This window comes from Vigna unguiculata, chromosome 11 (genome assembly GCF_004118075.2).
Source record: "Vigna unguiculata cultivar IT97K-499-35 chromosome 11, ASM411807v1, whole genome shotgun sequence".
In the NCBI taxonomy this organism is placed as follows: Eukaryota; Viridiplantae; Streptophyta; class Magnoliopsida; order Fabales; family Fabaceae; genus Vigna; species Vigna unguiculata.
Genome location: NC_040289.1, coordinates 25,034,126 through 25,044,531, shown reverse-complemented (window position 1 = coordinate 25,044,531; position 10,406 = coordinate 25,034,126). Strand labels below are relative to the sequence as shown.

At 33.6% G+C, this 10,406-nt stretch overlaps 1 long non-coding RNA gene across 2 annotated transcripts; it reads right to left on the bottom strand.

Annotated features, from left to right (window-relative positions):
* Nucleotides 1–5,598: 5,598 nt before the first annotated feature.
* LOC114168158 lies at nt 5,599–9,522 on the bottom strand. 2 transcript variants are annotated; one of them, XR_003600623.1, is made up of 3 exons: nt 9,226–9,522; nt 5,932–6,022; nt 5,599–5,841 (listed from the first exon to the last, which is right to left on the bottom strand). It is a non-coding gene; the product is annotated as an uncharacterized LOC114168158 (long non-coding RNA). The 2 variants fall into 2 exon arrangements; XR_003600624.1 differs by having other exon boundaries at nt 5,605–5,844.
* Nucleotides 9,523–10,406: the final 884 nt, after the last annotated feature.

Sequence of the window (10,406 nt, the reverse complement as noted above, 5' to 3'; positions counted from 1 at the left end):
ACATGCCTAATAAAGGAGCAACAGATAAATGCACTAGCCTTGCTAGCTAGATGCATGCACACACACATATAGTGGATAAAAAGAAAATAAAACTAGAAAATAGAAAATAGAAAAAGAATAGAGAAGATCCCAGTTGTTGTAATTCTCAAATTAGAAACTTTAAGGTTTTCTATAATGGTGAAGAAGTAATAACATATCGAGGTAATTTGAATTTTTTTACCCTTGAGACTTTATGGATTCTGCCCTGTATTCTTCAACCTAATTCACGCCCCAGGTTTAGGCTTTTACTTTTAATGTCCATCAATGACCAATTATGATGACTGACTAGTTTATGTTTTGGTCTGTTTACATGCCTTGTTTTCTTGTGTCTAACTTGCCTTGGATTAGGATAAAAATGTTAGAATTTTCCGGGGTTTCTTACTTGTCAAGTTTGGAAAACCAAATAGGGGACCAACTCAGTTATTTCTCTATACAATCAATCTTTTTGTGCATGTCTTGGATGTGAAAAGTTAAGCCAATATGATTATTCTAACCCCTAACCATTGCATATACCTTCTGCCCATGAACGAATGTTAAAGGTGGCACCTTTCACTTGTGTTAATTCATTATGATGATCTAATGAGCTTGGTAGTTATTAGAAGGTTGTGGCTTAAGCCTCTATGGTAATAACATAGGGTATCATGTGTCCTCACGGCATGTGTATTTTAATATCATAATATCCTATCATTAAGTTAGTGATTCAAAGCTTTTCTACAGTAGATTTTTCTCCAATCTTCTCAGCTTGCAACTTCTATTATACTTATGGCATCATTTACTAGTAAGTCCTTTACAAAAACAACAATTCGTGTATTTTACCTATAAATCTAGTAATCTATTGGTGCTTTTCAGCCTTGCAAATAGCTTGTCATTACTCATTATGTAGGAAATGAATCTCAACAAATCAGAAAGCAAATTTTGTTTGCAACTAACAACTTGTAATATAATTTCCAGCATAAAATATTGATAAACGTGCCTTTGTCATATAGAACCTTAAAAGTAGACTTTAATTGTGGTTTCCTCGTAACCTTGTCGTGAGTAGGGGAAAACATTGTAGCACATAAAACTATCTTATTCTGACAAGTGAAAATCAAATATTCCTAAAAACCTGTCAACCATCAAATAGAATTGGTAAATGGCAAGAAATAGCTTCACATTATGCAACAATTTTGCTGACCTTCAAGCATCTTTGGAGATTTGCAGGAGAAAATGTTCACATCAGTGGAGCACACAAAAATAATCCATGCAAATTTTCACGAGGGTCTTATTTAAAAAAAATAAAAGTAAAAAATGATTAATTCTACAAGTGTATATTGTGATAAAAAAAAACCAACACATAACCAAGGGAACTTACATCTGGTCAAAACTAGCTAAATAGAAATCAGGAACAAGCTCCTGGACGATTTCATTTGGTGTTTGTCAACATTCTTGCATTTTGTGCATGAGCTCGACAATCTTGCTAAAGTTTCCGGAATCATTATCGTAAACTTCATTAAGGTTTTGTATCAATTCATATTGGTGTGCGTAACGTTCATATTCTTCTTTGTTTATGCTAGATTTGTGGTCTTCCAGCCGCTTAGGATATTTTTCTACTATTTCATTGCTTAAGCTAGTCCTTTTCCCTAGTTATTCCATGTGATGCAAAATGGAATGAAAAGAGAAACAAAAAATAAAGTGTGCTCCATTAATTATTTTCACTTAATTATTTATGTTTTGCTTCTTCTTTGATATTTTTATTCTGTTTTTAACAACCATTATTTTTCCTATTTCTATTCACATCATTCCCGACCAATCTTTTTCTTTCCTAGCAAATGGACCCTAGTGTCTTACAATTTGGCAAGCAAGAGAAAGTGAACCAAAGCACAAATAATGTATACATACTGAACACTAATCAAGATTCAAGGGGGGAAATCATAAAGCATATATAAAATTATACCTGTATCAACACTCATCTCTGCTCTTTGGCCATCTGATTGGAGGCTTATATCCATCTGGTGGAGGAACCAAGCATTCTTTCCTCTAAAAAAATTAGAGGGCAATGGCATTCTAACAAAGTAAGCAGGTACATGCCATATTTTCTCCATCTCTGCAAAATTATGCATGCTCAATCAACAATGAAAATTCTTCAGCAAATCAACAATAGCAGAATCACTCTCTGCTCAAGCATCACGGTGGTTCTAACCTTCATCACCTGCAGTTTTAATGAGCTTTGCACCGAAACTATAAAAAAACATGCATATCGGTAATAGAAATTAGGGTTTATGAGAAGAAAAAATAAGCAATCGAATGAAAATCAAATTTGAATCGAAGAAAAAAATGTACAGAAGAAACAAACAACTTACGGAACGAAAAAAATGCTTAGAAAAAAGGAATTACAAGAAGAAAAAAAGATGAATGACTTCCATAGACTTGGAAGATACTTCTTCACGAAACAGAAGATGGTTGATAAGAAGAAATGAACAGGCGCGAAAAAACCGATTTAGACGCATAATACCGCCTATTTTAAAAATAACAAATTCAAAATTTAAGCTAAAATATACTGGCATTTTAAAACTGACAATAAATGTTTTTTACTTTTTAAAATTCTTTTAAGATAACGGCATTTTAATATAACTGCACGCTAAAAATTATTTATCTTCTAGTGATTAGATGTTGGTGGTGGGTTTTGTTTTTAAATACTAATAGCAATATATATGATGTGTACAATCTAAAATACTGTTATTATTATTATTATTTTTCTAATAAAAGTTATATGCAGTAGTATTTATATATATGTTTGTATCTTATAAAAAATTGATCAATTTGCGGTTTTGGAAATTCTTTTGCTAGAAAAATATTTACAGTTTTTGTATTGTTTGGATGAGATGCTAAGGGAATTGAATTTGCAAGGTGTTGAGATTTTTTTAGACGTTATGTGACAATTGGAGGTGTAGGGAAGTTATTTCAAGTGTATGAAGTTGTGATACGGTGCAATAGAACCAAGTTTTGATTAATGAGTCCATAGCAATTTGATAAATGTGTTTGTGGATAAATATTTGGTATAGATGGAGAAAATTTTTATCGCCTATACATATTTATGGATTTAGTGAATTTGATGGTTAATATTGGAAGCTAAGATTAATGAAATTATGAAAGGATATTGGACTAAGTTATGATTATGTGTTTATATTTTGTAAGTTGTAATAATATATTTTGTTAATGAATTTGATAAATTGTGAAATAGGTCTAGGAGATTGAGTTTTAATGGATGGAATTTTAAGATTTAATCTTTGTGCAATTTTTTAGGTAATTGCAATTTTAAGATGTTTGATTATTGATGTAAGAAAGGAAATGTGTGGTCAAATGTCATTTTATGCTCTGGATGATAATATTTTGTTACATTTATCAGGAAATTTAGGAGGAACTGAAAGGATTCTTGAGGTCATAAAAAGTTAGGTATATGAATAATTGAGTGAATGCTAAAAGATTATTTGAGAGTTGGAAGACAACATGAAGAAGATATATCCATATATGTTCATGGTAAGTACAAATTTTCGAGGATGAAAAATTTTCGTGTTGGGAAGAATGGACGACCTAGGAAAATAATTATGTTTCTAAGGTGATAATTAGACGCGATGAATATTAATCGCATTAATACAGAAAATCATAACAAAAATGAAGAGTAGCATAATTGGCTAAAGCCTTAGTCATGAGTTGGTGGTTAGGGGTTTGATTCCTAATATGTGTATTTGGAACAAGTATTTTTCGTAATATATTGTTTTATTATCATGTGGGGGTGTTTATGTGTGTCTTGGGTAGATAACTTATATGTAGTGTTGGCCCATATTTTATTTGGCATGACTAGAATTTATTTGTTTTTTTTTTCTTGAATGCATGGAATGTGTCACCAGTGCAGTAATGACTTTTGGCCCCGGTTGTTTTTGATATTTTGTCCCGATTCGAGAACCGAGGCATATTAGGGCGAGGCAAAAAAGGGTGGCTTTTGGCCTCGGGTGTCAACTGAAGCTATAGGGGTACTTTTTTGCCCCGGTTCTGTAAAGACCCGAAGCCATAGGGGTACTTCGTTCGCACCACCATTAGCACTGTTGTGCTCGTCCTCGCCTTCGAGATCGTCGGCAAACGCTGCCGTGACCAAACCTTCACCAGCAGTGAATGAGCAACCCACCGCGATGCTCAGACCCATGGTGTTTGCGCAAGGACGAAGGTGAATAGTGCGAAGTCGCAAATTTGGGAACCTAAATAGGGCATATGGCCTCGGTTTAATTAATAATCTAGGCCTAAAGTCCCTTTATGGCCTCGGTCAATAAAGACCTGAAGCCAAATGTGACAGCGTTGGTGAGATTTTTGAAATTAGGGTTAGTTAGGGTTATTGGGCTAGCTTATAGGCCTTGGTTCTTTTTTAACCGAGGCCTAAAGCCTCTTCATATTGTCTCGGTCCAGAAACACCCGAACCTAAAAGTGCTGACGCTGATGGTAGTTTTGAAATTTTGGTTACTAGGTTGTCTTATAGGCTTCGGTTCTTTTGAAACCGAGGCCTAAAACCTCTTACTGCACCAGTTTTGCACAGACCTGAGGCAATATAGTTGGACGAAATTGTAAAAATGCCACCACCTCTTTATAGGCTTCGGTTCCGCTATAACCGAGGTCTATAAGGCATAGTAAAATGTCAAATCTTCACTAGTGTGTGGATGCTATTGAAAAGTTAATGTGTGTGTTGATTGATAAGAAAATGTGATGGTTGATATGGTTTAGAGAGTTGTTTGGGTCTTGCGGATTGGGTGTTCATTGGGTGTTCAAATCCTAGCTAGAGAAAAAAGTTAAAATTGTATGTAATTTTTTGTGGTAAATTCGTGGTGCACCTTGGAAGGGGAAGAGTTGGGACAACTACATTGTATGTCGAATTCTAGGTAAGGAGAACTACACCAGACATCTATGGTTTTTTTTTTGTTTATATGATTGCTTGGTCTTGGATATGAGAAGAACGTGTTGTACTTGGTGAAAAAAAATGGAATTTGTGCTTTGGTGTGTGAACATGTTTTATGTAGGGATGTCAATATGGGCCAATCTGGTCCGTTTTGGCCCACTGAATGAAAATGGGCTAAATTATTTAACCCAGCCTGCAAGCTGGCTGACCCTTGGGCTGGCGAGCTGACCCGTCAGCTTTGATTTTTTTAATTTTGATGTAGACCCAAATTTCCAACAATGATTGAATTCTTTCATAACCATTCCTAGCTATAATTGGATGAACAAATACCAGTAGTGTAATACAATGAAAGGTAACATGAAAATTAGGTACATTAACGTGAAAAACCTATCCCATTATAAGATCAAACTATTACGTAAATGATATGGTTGCACCATCAATCAACATGAAAAAAGCCTAATAATCCACACTTGTGACTGTACCCAAACAGTATGAAAGCATAAAGGAAATGCAAACCATGACCTTTACAAGCACCACAACATGATAAGTAAAATGAACACCAAATAAAAATACTATGACACCCAAACATCACTACTTGGTACGCATATCAGACCATAAAATGTGCACAAGATATAAACCCAGAAACACCAAGATAATTCAAACTTGGAAATTACAAAGCCAAAGGAAATTGTGCACCAGATACAAAGTAAGAAAACACAAAGTCCAACAGGAATATTCAATACAGAAAATGTGCAGTAGAATATGGAAATGATCAAAATACAACACAAGGAAATCAACATTTGAAATGATCAAAGTCCAAATCATAGTCCTTTAAATGGCCTAACTTGAAGCTCAAACAACACGTCAATTTGTTGTGCAACCTGCTGCAGCCAATATAATTCATTATAAATTTAATCTATGGCTGGATGTAAAGAAAAACACAATGGTTACACAAAGCATGATTAAAATACCTTCAATCTTCATCAATTCCTTTTTCAGGGTTATTAGATTCACCCTTAGAAGAACTCTCCTCCACTCTTCCATCTTGATCAACATCATCATCTTAAAATAACATATGGAATGGAATTGAAAAAAAAAAACCAAGTTAGAATATAAAAGATTGTTTATGAAAATATTATGTTAGAATTTAAATTAGAAAAATACCGTATTCATGAAACCCATGCTTCCTACTGCAAGTACAAATTATTGCTTCTACATGTTTTGACAATAGACGACTTCTATACTTATTCAAAATCCTTGAACCAATGTTGAAAGCAGATTTAGATGCAACTATAGTAATTGAGATACTTAGCAAGTCTCGAGCCATGATTGACAAATCTGAGAAACATTGACTATTACTCTTCCACCATTCAAGAGCATTCATACGTTCAGTAATATCAACATTCAATGTTGGCTTATCCAAGTATATATCAAATTGGTTCCATCCCATATTAATAGAAGCCCGAAGCTTGCATTCTTTTAATTCATAACATAAAAACCAAAATCATAATTTAATTTATATATATATATAATAGTAATTAAATTAGTACAAATTGATATGATTATATGACTTACATGAAGAGAGTTTGACCTGATAGAATCAAATGAGGATGACGACAAAAAATCAGTATGCTTACGCTTTAGGAGAGGGGAAGTGTCATTCTTGGAACAATATTCAGAGAAAAGCTTGTACAATTTTTCTTTCATCCTCTCTAACTTTACTTACCAAGTAAGAGGGTCTATCTTCATATAGCAATATCCCAATGTGTGCAACTTCATCCTTGGGTCTAAAATTGCCTTAAATGCAAGGACAATGCTATATTCATCCCAATATTTATCAAACTTTACCATCATTCTTTCGGTCATATCTCTGATAACTTGATCTTCATCTTTTAAAGTTTCCATTAAAAGGGTTTGGATGTTCCATACTTGTAAAAAGTACAAGTTTGATGTAGGATAACTTGTGGCAAATATTAAATTAGTGATCTCATAAAAGGGTAACAAGAAAACACAACTTTTTTAACTCTTCTCCATTTCTCCTCAAACAAATAGTATTTATAATTCTCATCAACTAAGTGCAAACTTGCAAACACACATTGATATTTTAGGTCACTTTCAAGCATAAAAAAAGTAGAGTTCCACCTTGTAGGAACATCTATACACAAAGTAGTCTTGACATCAATGTCCCCTATTTTTTCAACACATTGTTTAAACTTCATCATCCTACTTTTAGAACCCCTAACATACTTTATGCTCTCCCTAATATGATCTAAAGAATCACCAAGGGCTTTCAATCCTTCTTGCACAATCAAGTTTAAAATGTGTGCACAATAATGCACATGCAAAAATTCACCATAACAAACCAAAAATTTTTGCAAAAGAAGCTCACTTTTTAAAGTTTTAATTAGAACATCATTAGTAGATGCATTATCCAAAGTCAAATAAAATATTCTTTTCTCAATTTCCTAGTCATTAAGAATCCATTTATTTTCTTTAACAACTCAAATCTCATATGAGGTGCAGGGAAGTGGCAAAAGTTCAAAATTTTACTAAACTATTTCCTATTTGTGTCAACATAATGTGCTGTCAAAGCAATATAACCTTCACCAGTTAAAGAAGTCCACAAGTCAAATGTCAAAAAACATCCTATTTTTGATTTTCCTAAATTCTTCCTTTAGCATGTTTTTTTCTTTCATATGTATTTTCAAAACATCCCTCTTTATCATATTTCTAGAAACCAAACATGCATCAGGATTCAGATAATTAATCCAAGTTCTAAGCACTTCATACTCAACAAAGTTGAATGGTAAACTGCTTTGGATTATATTGGCACACAGCTCACGGGAAACCATTGGATCTATTCTTCTAGCTTTTAACTTTTCTTGCTCGTCTACTATTATTTGCCTCACATCTCCAAATTTAAGTTTATTACATCTCTCAATGTGATGTTTCAAATGAGAAGTGCCATACTTTTGTCCACCAATAATGTATTTTTTGTTGCAGCCATTCTACCTTGCCCTTTCTTTTGCATCATCACCAACCCCAATCCTAGTAAAATATTTCCAACATTTCGAAAGTTGTTGACTTTTCATTTTTCTTAGAAGAGAAATCTTTAAGTTTAACATTCTCATCCATATCCTCTTCAACTGCATCATCATTCTCAGTTTCATTAAAAATATTTGGAGTAGGATTATTATTTGACTCATCCATTATATCTTAGTAACCACCCAGGTTCACTAAATCCGAAGACAAAAAAAACATAATGACATAACTCAGTAAAATATCACACAAATAGCAACCTAAAAAGCACTCTAAAAACAATAACAAACAACTCGACAATTTAAGATTTAAATGAATGTATTAACATAAAAAAAATTAAGACATTGTAGAAACAAATATTAACGTAATATCCATTCATCGATAAATTTAAAAAAGGTTGTAGGTATACTTGTCCTGTCATCATCTAACATGTTAAATTAAATATGATTGGTCAAAAACAAGCTGAAGAGTTCCAACTGGATCCATAAAATTAAGAAAAACAAAGTTAAAGAGGTTCCTTTGATCACCTAATTTTTTTTTGTCTGATTACGACTATTATTCACAATTAATTTAACTAAAATCCATCGCTTATCTTTTAAGATTTTTTAAGTACATAATCCTAAACTATCATGTAAACTAATACTATTAATTTTTTATAAGAATTATTTTTAAAAATTTAATTGGTTCACCGTGTATAAACTTATACCAATAATTAAAAAAAAATGGTATTTATTTCATCTTTTGTCATCTCATTACCTGAAACATTTATCTTCTTTTTGTAGTAAAAAAAATGACTTTACTATGCTTCTTTTCATCTAGTATGTCAATCTTTTACGAAGGCTGAAGAATGCCATATATGTTTTTTATGGCATAAACAACACAAAAAAACAACAAAAAACATCATTTTAATTACAACAATTGACTCAATTACAGAAGGCAACAATTAATTACATGAATTGGATGATTGCTATACAAAACCTACAAATTGTCTAGCAATTACGTCGAAGGAATCCAATTACGCACGCCAGCAACTATGAAAATCTTACTGTTGGAATTACATCAACCACAATTTGTCCAATTGGTGGAACTCGAAAATACAACAGTGATTCACACGTACAACATCACCTTAAACTCCAATTGGGGAAATCAAAATTAAGGTTAGCGAATTTGGGAGTTAGGGTTGTATATCGAAAATTAGGACTTGAAATTTTGAATATGGAAGGAACCTGTGTCATGGTGGTCGGTCTTCGTTGGAATCATTGTTGTCCGCCACGGTGTAGTGCCCTTGTCGTCATCTTGTCGTGTTTCGATCTCGTCAGAATCATCGCTATGGTGGCTGGGTTTCCTTTTAATGTCGTCTAGGTCAGGTGAGGATGAAGGAGAAACGCAAAAGAGAAATCAAATGGCGTTGCAATGGTTGGTTCTATGACTGCGACAATGATGAACCTAATAAAGCTCTTCGAGAAAAAAATGACTTCCTTGCAAAGACTATGGTTCGCATGGGTTTTTTTTTTCTACTTCTGCTGGACGAGAGAGTAAGACCCTAACTTAAGTGAAACACGTGCTCTTTTTTTAAAACTTATGAGGCCCGCAGGTTGGCTCGTTATGGCCCATGGATTGGCCCGTTGGGCTAGTAAGCAACACGAGTCGGGTTGATTCGCGCTAACGTGTTATGTTTTCTAACCTAGCCCGTATTTTTTTGGTGGGTCAACTGGTCGGCTCGTCGGGCTTGGTCCGTTTTGGCAACCCTAGTTTTATGGGCGCAAGTTGGGGGTAAGCTTTCTCCATGGATGTGCAATGGACACTACAAAAAAAGTGAACGTTTGTGGATGTTAAAATTACAAGTTTTAATGGTTAAAAACTGTCACAAATGAAATTTTTTACAGTTTAAACGACCGTTAGAATTACACATGTCAAAAACATGTTGTGACAAAAAAATTTTAACCATTGGTACTATTGTTAGAAAAGAAAAAAAATACTAACGGTAAGACCTAGGAAAATTAAGTAAATAAATAAATATCTATTTAATGAAAATGAGAGTCAGGGGATCTTCATATTAATTAATGTGGAGTTATAACAAAGGTACAATGATAACTCAAGTGGTTGAGAGTACTTGACTGTGTTGGAAGGTCTTGGGTTTGAATCCTATTTATCAGAGCACAAACACGAGACCTATAAGTAAGAGGTTAGGAAAAGTTCTGCAGTTGTTAGAGGCTAAAGGTCGATGAATTTTGGTGCAAGAAGGAACTCTAGGAGCACTTTTTGGAGTGGGTATTCCATGTAAGGGGAGCTGACCTATTTATTAAATTGATTGTATGTTGTCCAAGTGTGCATAGGCTTGGGATGACAAATTTCTCCTGAAAATTTTAGGTTTTCACACTTACATGAAAATTCTATGTTGTCCATA